The sequence below is a fragment of the Amaranthus tricolor genome, chromosome 2 (genome assembly GCF_026212465.1).
Source record: "Amaranthus tricolor cultivar Red isolate AtriRed21 chromosome 2, ASM2621246v1, whole genome shotgun sequence".
Lineage (NCBI taxonomy): Eukaryota > Viridiplantae > Streptophyta > Magnoliopsida > Caryophyllales > Amaranthaceae > Amaranthus > Amaranthus tricolor.
Window position 1 is genome coordinate 31,036,757 of NC_080048.1, and position 17,500 is coordinate 31,054,256.

Here is a 17,500-nt window from a genome sequence, read left to right on the forward strand (position 1 = left end):
GACGTGTCGGTATCGTTGCTCAGCAAATGGGCCCATGTACCTTCTCTTACTTTGTTGAAGGATTCAGACGAGGCTTTTAGGCCTTTTATTTCGTATACAGATTTTAGGATTTTCTTCCATAGAGAATTATCAGATTTAGAGAATCGCCACCACCATTTAAACAGTAAAATCAGATTTTTATGCATCATGTTACCTACTCCAAGCCCGCCCATTTCTTTTGGAAGTTGGATGTCTGACCATTTGATTCTAGTGCAACCCTTCCTGTCTCCGGTCGGTCCACCCCAGAAGAAGCTTCTTTCTATTGAGACAATTTTCGAGGCAATCACTTTCGGCATTTTAAACATACTCATATAATAAATAGGAAGGGTGTTGAGGACACTTTTTATGAGCGTTAGTTGCCCCGCTCTAGATAAGATCTTAGCTTTCCATGTAGCTAATCTGCTTTGTATTTTATCCATCACTAGCTTCCATGCAGAGCATTTATTCATATTATCCCCAAGAAGAAAGCTGAGATATGTGAAAGGGCAAGTTGAATGACGGCACCCAACACTACTAGCAATGTCCCTAGTCCACTCGTGATCCCTCGAACTCCACAATATAAAGCATGATTTACTACAATTCAGACTCAGACCAGACATCATAGCAAATACATCTAGTATTCTGAAATAATTCGTGATGCACAAAGAATTTTTTGGGGCAAAAATAAGCATGTCGTCAGCAAATTGAAGATGTTTCAGGCTTACCTTCTCTTTTCCAATATGCACAGCCTCAATCAGATTCATGGCGTCTGCTTTTTTCAAGAGGCACACCAGGGCTTTACTTACAAGGATAAACAGGTATGGTGATAGGGGATCTCCTTATCTCAATCCTTTTTCCATCTTGAACGGTTTTAGTGGTGAACCATTAAGAAGGATAGACATCGATGCAGAAGTGACACAGTTCATAATCCATTTTATTCAAGTCCTACCAAAGCCTAATTTTTCCATGACGAGCTCCAAAAAATTCCAGTTAACTGAATCGTATGCCTTTTGGAAATCTAACTTTATCAAGGTACCCGGTATCTTCGTTTTCCTCAACCATCTCAAGGATTCATTTGCGATCAAAACACCGTCTAGTATCTATCTGTTCATCACGAAGGCACTTTGAGATTCATCGATCAGAGGGGCAATCACTTCTCTGAGGCGGGAGGAAAGGATTTTGGAGATTATTTTGTAGAGGGCCCCCACCATGCTAATCGGTCTGTAGTCTTCAATGGTCGACGGATTCTCATTCTTTGGGATAAGGGTAACCCAGGTGACATTTAGCTGCCTCATCGAAGGGCTTGTAATAAAGAAATCCAAAACAAATTCATATATATATATATATATATATATATATATATATATATATATATATATATATATATATATATATATATATATATATATATGTATATATATATATATATATATATATATATACACATATTGTTAATTTTATATTAATTAGTATCCCATCCTTGGCTCAAATAATTTATATAATTAATTTTTAGAATAATTTGATAATTACAACATTTAATTAAAAACTTTTTCGAATTACAATCTTAATATTGTTTTTTTTTTTTTTTTTTGCGAATTACAATCTTATAAGTATCAAAGTCTACACCGCTTAGGCCAGGTGACCGAATTCCAGCAAATGAAATATGCTACTGAGCATTGATCATCCCTAACTATCTTTGATTGTCTAACTTTTTGATTTTCTTTATTAAAAAAACCTCTCATCATCCTTTACACTTGAATTTATTTAAAATTTAACTAATTAATAAGAATTAATAAGAATTTAACAAATTAATAAGAATTTAACTATAATTTACCCTAAAGCAAAGTTGATCCTAATCTCATATGCTAGTTCTATTGACTAGTCTAACAAAGCATATTTACTTTAGGGTTATTGGCACAATTCAATCACTTTAATCCTAATTTCATAAACACATTTAATAATCAACTAATATTTAAATTATAAGTTCAAATTCTAATCCGTAGAAAATGGATCTACTCACTATTTATGATAAAAATAATAAATAAAAACCTTAGAATGAAACTAAGCATGATAAAAGATGGTAATAATGAAATTCGCAAGGAAAAACAATAATTAAACAAGGAGACACACAACTAAAGATCCAAGAGACAAAAGTATGAAGAACAATACTACTTTTATTGAATGACAATTTCTAAGAAAACAATTAAAGTATGACAAGGAAATATTAAACTAATACAAATCTAAAAAAAAAAGATTAAACTAATAATGAGAAAGTAAATCAAAGACAAGATTTTAAAATGACAAGAAATTAAAAGCTTACAAGAATTAAAAATGATGTTTTACGGAGGAAGATAAAGGAACAAGGAGGAAGGAGAAGAAGTTTTTAATCTCCCTCCTTGTGCTCCCCCCAAAGAGGCTTAACCTAAATCCCCTTATTAACCACTAAATACACCCTAAGAACTTAATTAAAAATAAAGATAAAATAAAATAATACAAAAGTAAGTGACGAAAAAAACGCTGCACGGAATCCAGAAGAAAAGGCTTAGTTGGCGACAATTTCCACTACCTACAAGCCGAGTCGGCTTTTTATTCTGACAATCACAATAAACTTCAAACAATCGTCATTTCTTTCTCGGTTGTCGGAATTAGGCATATAATATAGTTGGAAAGCTCTTGAAGTCTAGTTCCAATGTTGTAAACCTTGCATTAATGAGATCTTCCTATCGAAAGTTATGACTAAAAGAGTAGACATGTATCAAATTTCACCACAAAACGTTTGCATTATAAATACTCTTCTACTCTTTTTTCACATTTTCTTTGTAGAACATCTTCAACCGAGCTAAAATCTGCTTAGTGAGCTCCGTCACCACTATAACCATAAGAACTATGCTTAAACAATCAAAACCACTAAAAATCAACATGAATAACCAAAGTGGGTAAAATAACGTAAATCTTCAAAATAAGCACGAAATTACTAACAATGACCATCAATAAGGAATATAAAATGATATACATAAGTGCACGTAATTGCACTTATCATGACTTTTCAAAAACTCTCCTTCACCTCCAAACGTGAGCTTTCATCTAAATCTTTAGCTAAAAGACAATTACACACTAGTTGTGATCTTTGAACAAATTAATCAATGATACATTACCATACTTTTCATAAATGAATTTAAATACATGAATTAATTTAAGAATGAATAATAATAATAATAATAATAATAATAATAATAATAATAATAATAATAATAATAATAATAATAATTGAATTGCAAGGGTTTGGGATGTTTGATGAAGAAAAAAAGGGTTAAACAATGCACAAAAACAAAGAGCAATTGAAGGAAGAACAACACATAGGTGTTTACGAGGTATATTAGATACCTCCCTTCAAAAGATGTTTACTTTCATTAATATATCAATATAAATTAATGATTAGACCCCTCACACCCTTGAGAACAATCTCTTTAGGAAAAAACCTCATCATTAATAGTGATCTCTCACAAATACACTAATATAATGAAGAAGAAACTCTAATGGTATTATCCCTAGTTGCCTCTAGTGTATTAGCCCCTCTATTGATTTCCTAATCCTATTTGAACCCTTATATCGCCCACAATATATTAGTGAAACCCTAGGACAAATAGCTCGGTCACCAACCTAAACCTGTACATAACAAAATTCGCGTTTAGGCTCTTGGACTGAACCACTCGGACGAGCAGAGTAGGTGCTCGAACGAGCGACCTCATCCTGGCATCTTCTACCTGATGTCCTCTTGTGTCTTTTTCGAACATTGTTTCTCTTGTGCCTTGCCTCGTTCAAGTTTAGGGGTGCACACGGTCAGGTTTGGTTTGGTTTGACACTAAAATCAGGCCAAACCAAAAATTTCGGTCTAGAAAATTTCCAGACCAGACTGAACCGTTTACATCACCAGACCGGATTGGACCAAACCGTCCTACAACGGTCTAGTCTGGTCTGGTCTACGGTTTTTAATTTTTATATTTTTTGCAAATCAATATATGTGTTTATACAAATATTTCGCCCCTATAATCACCAAAATATAATAATTTGCAATTAGTTGATTGCATTAACATTATTCAAATATATATTACTATATAAAAATAACTACACCTCAAAATATCTAGGCAATAACATATTTTTTTTAAAAAAAATTATGATTTTTGGTTATAGTACTATTTACGGTCTAGTCTGGTATGAAAAATAAAAAATCGAGACCAGACCATAAACTATAATTGTTTTTGAAAAAAATCAGACCAGACCGTTTAGACCATAAATGAAACCAAATATTAAAATTACGGTTTGGTTTGATTTGGTTTGCAGTTTAGACCAAACTCTGTTCAGCTCTATTCAAGGCACAAGTCAAGAGTCAAGACCCTCCTTGAGTGCTTTTTTCCCTTCATCAAGGCATTTCCAATGCACTTTCTTGATCACTTAATTAAGTGATCGAAACCTTAACTCACCATATCCATATCATTTACATCTTCACTCTCAGAAGTGTAACACAATACAAGAGTTATTGGGTGATTAAAGTCATCACCAACATCATGAGTGTTTGCTCCAACAATAACAATAATTTTATTCTTGTGGCTGAAAAATATCTTCAAAATACCGTAAATCGTTTATTAAAAGTCATAAATCAATTAGTTATTATTTATTTACAACAAAAGCAGTTCTTTTAAATTGTGACTTTTGTCTCAATTACAGATTTTGACTCAAATTTTAAATCATACTATAATATAATTAATCGCATCTTAACGAGAAAATATTAAAATAAAATAAAAGTTTACGAAATGTTTAAAATAATAATAAAAAAAAAAAAAAAAAAAAAAAAAAAAGTGGATTGAAAGTCAATTCTAATAAGATTGTTTTATCTTAGATAGGGCCCTAAAAGGTCAGGATTCCGCAATTGGTTACCGATTTGCAATTACTCATTTTAACTTCATAACGAAGGCTTAGCATATTACTATGTTTATGAACTACCACCACATTGCTTTTATCTCACTGGGAGTATTTTGCCCAGACATCGTTTTATTATGAGATATAGTCATATAAATAGTTAATTATAAATTATTTAGTATTCAGTACAAAGCTAAAGGCTCTTACAAATAGCTAATTTTCTAATTTATCACTTATAGTTAATTAGTTACAATCACTTTTTAGTAAAAGTCTTGTATGGACTTGATAAACTTTATTTTTATCATTTTTAGTTGATCACTTACAATCACGTTTAGTAAAACTCTTATATAAACTTAATCTAAACTATTTTATACTTCTTCTATTTCAAAATATTTGCAATGTTTGCTTTTCCACACAATCCAATTTACGAATAATAAAAAATTATAAATATTTGATATTAATAATCTTAGTAGCCAAACCAATCAAACAAGACCTCACTTGACTACGTTTTAACTTATAGATTAAAAACTAATCACAAATTAAGAGTGACGAATGAATAGTATCATTTTTTCTAATGTTGCCGTTAATATGGAACTGAAGAAGTATAAAATAAAATAATAATAACAAGAATTTTCCAACGATTATACATGATTGTACTTGTCCAAAAAAAAAATACTTACTATTTTAATACCTTTTAAATTGATGCACACTAAAATACTAAAATAGCATGAACCAAGTCTATATAAGACTTTTTCTTATGTTTAAGGTTATTAATGATCACTTTAAGAATATAAAAAGTGATCACTTTGGAATTGTTAGTGATCACTTTGATTTGAGCATATAATTGGCTACTTTAAGATCGTATATAAGCACTTTAATGTTATATGTTATCACTTTAAGACTATAAATAATAATCACTTTAATATTGTAAATAATCACTTTAAGATTACAATTGTTCACTTTAGGATTGTAAGTAATTACTTTAAAGCTATAAGTTACTCCTTCATTCCTTAAAAAAGTTTCCATTTGCCATTTTAAGGTGTTTTATTTGTTGTTCTCATAAAAAATCTTTTTATTTATATCACAAATTTTGGACATAAATAACCTTATTGTTTTTCATTTAAATATTCAAATAATGTTTATGGTTTCCACATATCTTCCGCTAACTTCATTTTAACATTTTTATATTACTTATGATCGTCACTTGTTTCCCACTAGCTTTATAAAAATATATATTGTTTTAGTTGTAGTTTCATATTTATTTCACTAACTTTCTTTTAATATTTTTTAATGTTTATGGTCCCAATTTTTTCTCCATCAAATTTATTATTAATGAAATAATACATCAACGATCTAAAATATTTTATTTTTCTTCATTTCCGTGAACATTTCTTATGGTAACTTTATTAAGAAACGAAGGATGTATCACATTAAGTCAATCATATAAAAAAGGTCTCACCTTTAAACTGTCTCATATGAGAATTTGCGTTAAACCAATTGTCATGAAAAAAAATAATTAAATGTTTAATTCATTCTCCCCTTTATCTTTAAGGATGCTCTAAGACCCTGAAAAAAATAATTAAGTACAAATGAGGAATGTAACGTTTCTTGATTAATACTCCATAATAATATGCTCCATTATTGGCGTTAGTTGTTACTTACCATCTAACCTTAATAAGCATTAAAGATTACTTTTATTAGTACCTTTATCAAACTATAAATAGAAAATCACGAGTTTGGCTTACTTAAAGCATTAGGTATTAGTATTAGTATTAGTGTATTACACACTAGTACTAGTACTATGAAGCATCAGTTTTGTAATCAAATGAAGCATAAGAGTAAGAGTCCTAAACCTATGATTTTAGGAAATCATAATTATTGATTAACGATTATAGATTAGATAGCAAGAAAGTAAGACTTAAACATTTGGAAAATGGAATGAGAATTGATCATAATATTTTTTTATCACATGATAGACCGAGGATATGAGAGAGTAGATGAGAATCTAACCTAAGACTTTACTCAGAAAAGGGGTACTTACTTGTATATGCAAAATATTATTCACAAGTAATTCTGGCAGAAAACCGTCCGGGAAGGTTAAATTAGTGCTAATTTGGGAGGAATTAATAAATTTAGAAGATAATCTGGCAACATTCATCTGAAAGGATTGAAGAAGCAATAAACGTATATTAGTAATATTAGTGCATGGGAAGAAGACACTTGTTCATTATAGACGGTCATTATAAACTAGTGGGACACATGTCAATAGGTGAAGCAAAGAGCGTCATATAAAATAAAGAAAAAATCACCAAAATAAAGAGGAACTTGACACGTCCAAGACAACTACAGTGGCATGCAAGGAAAAATTTTAGGGATTGATAAAATAACAGAAGGAATGCTCTACATGCACAATGATGGACTATAAATATACATCAAAGAGCACATAAATAAGGTAATTGATTTCTACTATTAAGAAAGCTACACAAAACTCTAAGTAATTTATTGCTAAGGAGTATTACATCTGATTTTCAAGGACCCATGTTGATTTGCAGAAGAACATTAATTGCACAATCATAAATCTAAGAGAGTAATTACAATTGTTTTAACTAATCTTCAAAAGAAAATTTGTCAGATATTAATCACAAGGACCTCACGTCTAAAAGAGTCCTAAGTAGTAATCCACCTTGCAGCCACAGTGCTCTTGGAAGGACCTATTAGGCAATTTGTCTCAAACTGATACTAACTTGGGCGTCGGAGTGGGTCCCCAGAAAATCATTTCGGACCTTGCTAACCCATTGTTGCATTTGACAGGAACAATCATCTTCTCTAGTGATCTTATTGCATAGCTGGGCAAGATAGCAAAGACAGACTTCCACCAGTACTTAAATCCTAGTTAATCACAGATCAAGGGATTAAGTCCTTAATTAATTGTCCTACAAAATAATACAAGAACAATTTGGCGCTAGAAGGAGGACCAATTTTTCTTTTTTAGCCAGAAGTTACCTTAAGAATTTTCAAAAAGAGAAGATGCCGAACAATTCACAAAATCAAAGCCAGAACACCAACCAGTCCAGAAGAAGCAGATCACTGAGAAGAAGATCTGCTGAAAATGACAATATGGTACAAAGAATAGTAGATCAAAGGCGATCTCTGAGGCAGTCACAAAGCTCTTAGAGAGAACAACAAATTGTGTCGACCTCTTAGACACCTGATGAAACACCGGTGACACAGCAAGTTAGGGGTATAATATTTGGGTCAAATGGGTCATATAATATTTGGGTCAAATGGGTTAAATGACCTGGAATATATATGGGTTTAATGACCTGAAAATAAAAAAGCAGGTTAAATGGCTCATTAGCAGGTTGACCCGACTTGCTACAGATCAGGTCGGGGTTTCAATTTTTGACCCATTTAATTAAATGGGTCAGGTTCAGGTCAAGGGTCTATTGACCCATTTAAATATGACCCGAACCTGAAAACGACCCAACCTGACCTGTTTGACACCCCTAATTGAAACAGTCTATCCACACACTTCCCAGGCAACACCAAGGGAATTAGGAAAGGCAGAAAAAACAGAAAGAATTTCTGCAAGGAGTAGGCTGGGGAAAAGTCCTAGCCGATCTGGAATCTGGAAGAGGATAGGTGTTGCACAGCCTTCCTTAAAGATTTAAGAAGGTGAGGAAGAATCCGTACAGGTGGCAAAAAGCATGCAGCTAGAAGTACATTCCCTAAAAGTAAAATCTCCATATGTTTCAAGCTTACCTCCAAAAGTCCCAGAGAATCAAAAGATAAGATTTTCTTAGAAGACTCTTTTCGTACCACTAGCAAAAAGAGTAAAGTTCCCAGCTCACCCGACCTACAAGGGAAAAATCAGTCCATATTCTCATTTGGCAACATTCAACAATGAGATGGACATGGACAACCACAAAAATGGACTCAGACCTTCCAAATGGCTCAATTTCAAGCTTTGATGAGCTAGTAGAGAAATTCAAAAGCCATTTCTTATCAAGGACTGCCAGAACAAAACAATCCATTGAAATGATGAGCATCAGGCAGGGGAAGGATGAATCCTTGAGGAATTATGTTTCCGAATTTGACAAAGAAAGTCTTTAGGTATTGAATCCGGAAGAAAATATCTTAACCTTTGCTTTCAGGCAGCGCTTAAATTCTAAAAGGCTTGAGAGTGAAGCGTTAAAATTCAGCAACCAGTGGACCTACCTGAAGACCATGAAAGAAGTCAGGGAGTATGCACAATCCCATGTTGATGTTGAAGATTTTAAAGCCATAATTGGGAGCATGCACCAGGAGCAAAAGGGAAAAGGCTCTGAGAAAGCCAGAAAGCAGCAAAGAGTGATAGGGGGAAAAAGCTAGTAAGAACCGAGGATCTGGATGTGCTAGGGCTCCATAATTATACTGGTTACACACCGTTGAAAGAGTCCAGGGAAAAAAATTTCAACTTGCATAAAGATGACACGAAATAGCAACGCCCCATCTAGAGGAATATGGTTGGAAAGAACCCAAAAGCGTTTTGCAAATTTCATGAATGTCCAGGTCACTAGACAGAGCATTGTAAGTCTTTAATGAATAATATTGAAGACTTAATATAAAGGGTTATTTCTAACAGTATAAGAAAGAGAAGGATTCTGGCAAAAGGCAATCTAGAAGCGAATCCAGGGGTGAAAGGCAAGCCAGAAATGATGATGAACATGTACAGAAGAAAAAGAAAGAAATTTTGGTTATATTCCAGAAATCTGGGGTATCGGATTATGAGGCACATCTGAGAGCAGGAGGAACCACCACCAATGCCAGATATGACATTTACCAAGAAAGACTGCAAGGGGGGTATCATATCCTCACGGGGGGTATCATATCCTCACTCAGATCCCCTGGTAATGGTTGTAGATATAGTTGATCAATCTGTGCACAGGGTTTTGTTAGATAGTGGTGCCGAGGTGAACGTCATTTACAAATCTTGCCGGGACCAGATGGATCTAGAAGATAAGGTTTTGAAAAGGTCTTCCACTCTCATCGTGGGATTCTCAGGAGAGTTATTGCAGGTAGAAGGGAAAATAATTCTTCCTGTAAGTATCACTGATAAGCAGGGGGTTACCATCACGGTTCCTCAACAATTTTATGTCATTGATGCTCCAACCAGATTTAATTGTATTCTGGGAAGGAAGTTCATAGTAGCAATAACTAGCATCCCCTCTACTCATCATCGAACCTTACTCTTTGTGGGGTGAGATGGTAGAGTGGGAAGGGCCAGAGCAAACCAGAAAATGACTAGGTCTTGCAATCTTGTAAATAAAGCAAGTACTATACAACAAAAACAAGAAGAAAAAGAAAAGGTGCCAGAAAAAACAATAGAAAAAGAAAAAAGGCCCAATAAAAAGACGAAATTTAACGCATCTTCACCTGAGTCTGGGACTCAAAATTCTATTGAGATTGATCCCATACATTCTGAGGATGAGAATGTAAAGAAGAGTACCCCACAGACGTAGATCAACCATCAGAAGATAAAGAAGGTCTTCTTGATCGAAGGGACGAATAAGACTTTCAGAATTGGAAGGAATCTGGATCCTCAGATTCGTCTTCATCGGATTCAGGTTTTGAGGAAAAATGCTGATCTTTTTGCCTATTCAGCAGCAGACATGCCAGGTATTGACCACGAAATTGTCATGCACAAACTCAATGTTTATGAAGGGGTCAAGCCAGTCAAACAGAAAAAGAGAAACTTCGGTCTAAAAAAGACAAAATCGTAGAAGAAGAAGTTCAGAAGCTGCTGGATGCTAGGTTCATCGAAGAATGCCTTTACCCAAAATGGCCAACAAACGTTGTTTTGGTGAAAAAACCCCATCCTGGGAAATGGAGGATGTGTATAGATTTTACTAGTTTGAACAAATGTTGTCCAAAAGACTTTTACCCTTTGCCTAAGATAGACCAGCTGGTTGATTCAACTGCTGGATACTATCATCAAATTTTCATGGACCTTGCTGACAAAGAAAAAACAACATTTATATGCTCAGTAGGGGTGTTTAATTATATTATGATGCCTTTTGGTGTGATGAATACGAGGGCAACCTATTAGAGGTTGATGGATAAAATTTTTAAGCATCAGAGGGGTAGGAATTTAGAAGTATACGTAGACGATTCAATTGTAAAAAGCAAGACAGAGGAAGAGATGATTATAGATTTACAGGAAACATTCTATAATATGAGGAAGTATAAAATGAACTTAATCCCAGAAAGTGTGTTTTTGGGATTAAGTCTGGGAAATTTTTGGGTTACTTAGTTAGACAAAGAGGAATAAATGCAAATCCAGAAAAGGTTCAGGTAGTAATTGATCTGGCAGAACCAAAAAACAAACATGAAGTAATAAAGCTAACTGGGAGAATGGCAGCCCTTTCCAAATTCATCTCCAAGTCAGCTAAGAGAATAATGCCATTCTTCAAAGTTTTGAAAGGAAATAAAAATTTTGAGTGGGGTGAAGAACAAAGTCAAGCTTTCAGGTAATTAAAAGAACACCTACATAGTCTGCCAACTCTAGCAAGACCTATAACAGGTGAAACATTATACTTGTATATATCAACAACATAGCGTACAATGAGTGCAGTGTTGATCAGGGAGAAAAATAAAGTTCAACTCCCAATTTATTTTGTATGTAAATTGTTGCTGGATGCTGAAACCAGATACTCCATGATAGAGAAAACAACTTATGTTGTGATTATTACTGCCAGAAAGTTGAGACCTTACTTTGATGCTCATCAAGTAGTGGTCTTAACAGATCTCCCTTTGGAAAAAAGTTTAGAAAATATCGAAAGATCTGGAAGATTGGCAAAGTGGGCTGTGGAGCTGAATAGTCTGGAGTCAAATACCAAGCTAGAAAAGCAATAAAGGGTTAAGCACTGGCTGATATTTTTGCGGAATGGACAACCCAAGATGAAAATGAAGAGCCAATCTGGCAGCTGTTAACTGATGGGTCATCCAGACTTGTTGGTGCAGGGGCTGGATTGGTATTGATAACGCCAGAAAGAAAATTCATCGAGTATACTTTGAAATTTCAGTTCAAAGCTACTAATAATCAGGCAGAGTATGAGGCAGTTATTGCTAGGTTATAATTATGCAAAGCCCTGGAAGTAAGAAGAGTCAGTTTGAAAACTGACTCCCAGTTAGTGGTGAATCAGATTCTGGGAGAATATGAAGCCAGAAATGCAAACATGCAAAAATATTTGAAGAAGACACAGGAGATGATCTCAGGATTTGAGGCAGTTCATGTTGAAAGGCTACCTAGATCCCAGAACGAGCAGGTTGATGCATTGTCCAAACTAGGAAGTTCAAGTATGCAAAATCTGAAAAGGTCAGTCCTAGTCGAGGTTAAACCTCTAAGTGCAATTCATGAAGATGTAACATTCGTCTTTAATGTTGGCAGCAAAGACATCCCAGACTGGATGACAAATATTATCCAATACAAAGAAACCGGAGATCTCCTAGCAAACTCAATTCTTACCAGAAAGCTAAAATTAAAAGCACATTAATTTTGCATGGTGGATGGGGAGTTATACAAAAAGGCCAAGAATGGACCATTGCTGAAATGTGTAACACCATCTGAGTCTGATTACATTATGAGAGAAGTTCATAAAGGGTGTTGTGGCCATCATCTGGGAGCTAGAGCTCTGGCAAACAAAGCCTTCAGAATTGGTTATTAATGTCCAACAGCAACTGAGGATGCCAGAAACTTGGTCTAGAAGTGTGACAAGAGCTAGAAATTTGCACCAAACATCATTCAGCCAGCATCTGAGTTAAAATACATCCACAACACAGTCCCATTCGCTCAAAGGGGATTGGACATTCTAGGACCATTCAATCAGGCAGCAGGCAGTAAAAAGTTTTTGATTATTGAAATTGATTATTTCACAAAATGGGTAGAAGCTGAATCACTTGCAACGATCACATCCAGAAAAGTGGAAAAGTTCATCTGGCAAAATACTATCACCAGGTTTGGGCTACAAGGAGTCCTAACTGTTGATAATGGTACCCAGTTTTACTGTGTAACATTGAGAAAATATTTAGATGATTTTAAAATTGCGGTAGCATATTCATCTGTTTGCAACCCACAGTGCAACGGGCGAGCTGAAGCTGCAAACAAACAGATCTTAAATGGTATGTAGAAAAAACTAGAAGATGCGAAAGCCAAATGGGTTGATGAAATTTATGATGTTTTGTGGTCATTAAGAACTATAGTGAAAGAAGCAACTGGTCAGACACCATTCAGGCTAGTTTACGGATCTGAAGCACTCTTGCCAGTCGAAATCAGGGTGCAAACTATAAGAGTTAAGCATTTGAGTCAGGAAGAAAACTAAGAATCTAGACTTCTAGACCTGGAATTAATTGATGAAGTAAGAGAGAATGCGGCATGGAAGATGGTAGCCTATCAAAATAGGATTGCTAGATTATACAATAGAAAAGTCAAATATAGATCATTCCAAGTGGGAGATTTAGTTCTCAAAAATGCAAAGGCGACCCAGAAACATGAACATGGAAAGTTGTCAGAAAAATGAGAAGGTCCTTATATAATTTCAGAACATTGTGGTAATAGAACATACAAGCTGCAAACATCTAATGGAGAACCATTAAGACATAAATAGAACACTAGAATGTTGAAAAGAAATTATTTATAGAAGTGAAACATATTTTTAATCATTCATTGTGAGTAGAGTAAGAAGATTCAATATATACAGACATTTTTTTAGACATTTATGTAACAGTTTATGTAATAATTTATGTAAAGCAAATGAATAGTGGAATGATGAAAAAAGAACTAGACTTTCAAAGTTAAGGAGCCCAGCTGAGTTCATGGGGAAGCCCTGATCTTTTATGACTAAGGAACCTAGAAAATGTCTGAAGAAGATATCAGATAAAAGAGAAGACACAAGTAATTCATAACAGCCCTGAAACTAAAAATCTTTTAAGTATTTTTCATTGCATATGGTCTTAGGGAAAGACCACAGTGGGCGGGTAGTCGGAAAGGGAGGCGTCCGCGTGGGGTTACAGAGGGCATTCGGCAAAGAGTGTGTTGCTACTCAATTCCGAACGACGCTGCGGGATGAAGTAGAAACCCTCAGAGCAGAGATTACGAAGAACGTTCTAGCCAAACTGGCCGTCGTGTTGCAGAAGATGGGAGCACCCATTATTGACTTGGCAAACCTGATTGTCGAGGATCAGGAAAGTCAACATGGGGATCCTAATGCTTCGGTCAAGCCAACACCCGAGCCCATTACCCCCATAGCACCCCTGCCCTTTACTTTCCCTGAAGGGGAAAACCCTACACCGGAGACCATAAACTCCGTTGCTCAAAATCCAGAGCCAACTCCGGAGCCAGTGCTATAAGTACATAGTTTTTAAATATATAAGCACTTATTAATTTAAATTGCAACGCGTTTTAATATTTTATTATGATGCTTATTATACTAAACGACACAATTTTCAGGAGGTGACTCTTTGTTCTCTTTTGCTGCATGCCTCAGTTAGGTGTTGCTAGTGATGGCGACTTAACTAAGGTTGCATATGGTGTGGCCCAACCAACCAAAGAGGGTCAAACAGTGCATTCGATGCCTATTACAAGTGGTCATATCAGTGTGACCGTGGAAACTATTCTAAAGGGGTTTGAAGATTTCTCACTCCCGGTTCCAATGCCAGAATGGAGCCTTGAGAAACTATCAGACGCCCTAGGTAGTTTCGTCACATGGCCATATGCTTGGGTCCGATTCACTAACATGGTAAGAATCATTTGTACCTTATTTATTTTTATTTTTTTAATTGCATGATTACACTAATTTAATTGTATAAATTGAAATAGCGATGCCAAGCACTCCAATTTTGACTGATGCGGAGCTAAAAGATCTCTCTCAAGATTGCACATGGCTGCACACTTGTGCGTCTCGCATAAGTGAGGAGGACCCAATCATTCTAAACCTGCAGAAGGACCAATTCTGCTTTTTAGAGAGCCCGTTTGTAATTATTGGTCCTAGTGACATTGGACAATTTTAGAGAGGAGAGATGTTGAACGTAGCTCTTATCCATGTCATGCACGGGGTAATTCACCTCATGTGGCCTTAACTGCCTCGATGCATAAGCTATGACCTTTCCTTCTTGCATAAGTACACAACCCAAACCTTCGAATGAAGCATCACAATAGACCTCGAATGGCTTGCAACAATCAGGCATTGCTAAAACAGGGGCGGTAGTAAGTCTTTTCTTTAATTCCTCAAAAGCAATTGTGTGCCTCTCATTCCACTGAAATCGTATGCCTTTCTTCAACAGCTTAAACATGGGACAAGCAACCTTAGAAAAGTTTTCAACATATTTCCTATAGTACCCAGCTAATCCCAAAAAGCTCCGAACTTCAGTCACATTTCTAGGAATCGGCCAGTCCGTTATTGCTTTAATCTTCTCAGGATCTACAGAATTTCCACCCTTAGACACCATATAACCTAGAAAAGAAATTTCCTCAAGCCAAAACTCACACTTACTAAACTTCCCATACAATTTCTCTTTTCTCAAAAGCTCCAGAATCATTCTCAAGTGTTCTTCATGTTCTTCCCTACTCCTTGAATATACCAAAATATCATCGATAAAAACAACCACGAATTTATCCAAATAAGGACGAAGATACCTCTACATCAAATCCATAAATGCTGCAGGTGCATTTGTTAACCCAAAATGGCATCACCAAAAACTCATAATGTCCATATTGGGTCCGAAATGCTGTTTTAGGAACATCCTCCTTGGCTGTCCTCAATTGATGATACCCAGACCTTAAATCACTCTTCGAGAACACTTGAGCGCCTCTTAGCTGATCAAAAAAATCATTTATCCTAGGCAAAGGGTAACGGTTCTTAATGGTGATCTTATTAATCTCCCTATAATCAATACACAATCTCATTGTTCCGTCCTTTTTCTTCACAAACAGAACAGGGGCTCCCCAGGTTGACACATTAGGTCGGATAAAACCTTTCTACAATAACTCATCCAATTGCTTTTTCAATTCGGCTAACTCAGCTGAAGCAAAACGGTACGGAGTCTTAGAGATAGGGGTAGCATCAGGAATTAGATCAATATGAAACTCAACCTTTCTCCTTGGAGGTAAACCAGGTAGATCCTCAGGGAAAACATCAGGGTAATCACAAACAATTGGGGTTTTCTCAAGACTTAACTTGATTTCTCCTCACTACTAGAAATAAAACACAAATATCCCTCATCTCCATGTTTAATCATCTCAATGGCTTGAACTGCAGAAATAGTCTGAATGGAAAACACGGAATTCTTCCTAATCAAACATTCTCCACTTGGAGCCTTAACCCGAACGATCTTCTCTTTACACAAAATCTCCGCATGATGACGTCCCAACCAGTCCATCCCCAAAATAATATCATATGTACCCAACTCAAACACTATTAAATCGGCAGGTAGATGGTTGTCCGAAATCTCAAGAGGGAAATTAGGAAAGATACGGTCATATAGGAATGGTGAACCATCAGGTAATAGAATTTGGAGATTAAACTTTTGAGGTTCAAGAGAGATAGAGGATTTATGAAGGAAAGAAGTAGAGATAAAAGATCGGCCAGCTCCTGAATCAAAAAGAATATGAGCCAAAGAGTCTCCTACGACAAAGTGACCAGAAATGACCTTACCCTCAAACGCCTGATGAAGATTGTCTACATGGTTGCTAATAGCGTGCAAACTGGCAGTCCTCCTAGCTGCAATACTTTAAACATTTCCCAAAGAACTAGAAGCTCCATAATTACCAGTACTACTAGCTCCCAACTGGATCCCTTCTCGGCAGTTAGTGGAAACATGACCCTCCTTTTTGCATTTGAAGCAGATGATCTTCCCAGTGCCTGAACGACCTCGGTGATCCTTACCACATAAGCGACACTTCCAAACTGTGATTCTTGTAGAAGTTCTTGGTTGGAATGGCTTGCGATTCCAATTAGTCGGCCTCTTTTTCCTATTGTTGTTGCCTCCACCAAATTTTCTTTTGTTGGTGTTGTCCTCCTTGTCAAGGGTCCTCTCATACTCAAGCGCTCGGTCGTAGAGATCTCGGAAGTCAGAATACTTCTCGATCCCCTTTTGGATCTTAAGATTAAGACCCTCGAAGAAGCGGGATGCACGAACACTTTCTTTGCTTACGATGTCAGAAGCAAATCGAGACAGCTCACTGAACTTACAACTGTACTCAATCACGGTCATAAGACCCTAACGAAGATGTAAGAACTCATTCTCCTTTTTCCGTTGGAGTGATGGCGGATAGAATTGTTGATGAAGAGTTATAAGGAAATCATCCCAAAAGGTATCAGTCATAGTGGCCTTGACAGAACGCCACCATAACTCTACTGGACCAGATAGGTAGAAGGAAGCCAGTTTTACTTTTAGGTGCGCTGGACAGTTAATGACCTCTAAAAGTTTCTCCATCTCTGTGAGCCAATTCTCGAAGCGAACCGGATCAGCTTCTCCGTCGTATTGCGGCGGATGATGATATGCCATATTCTTAAAGTATTTCCCGTCG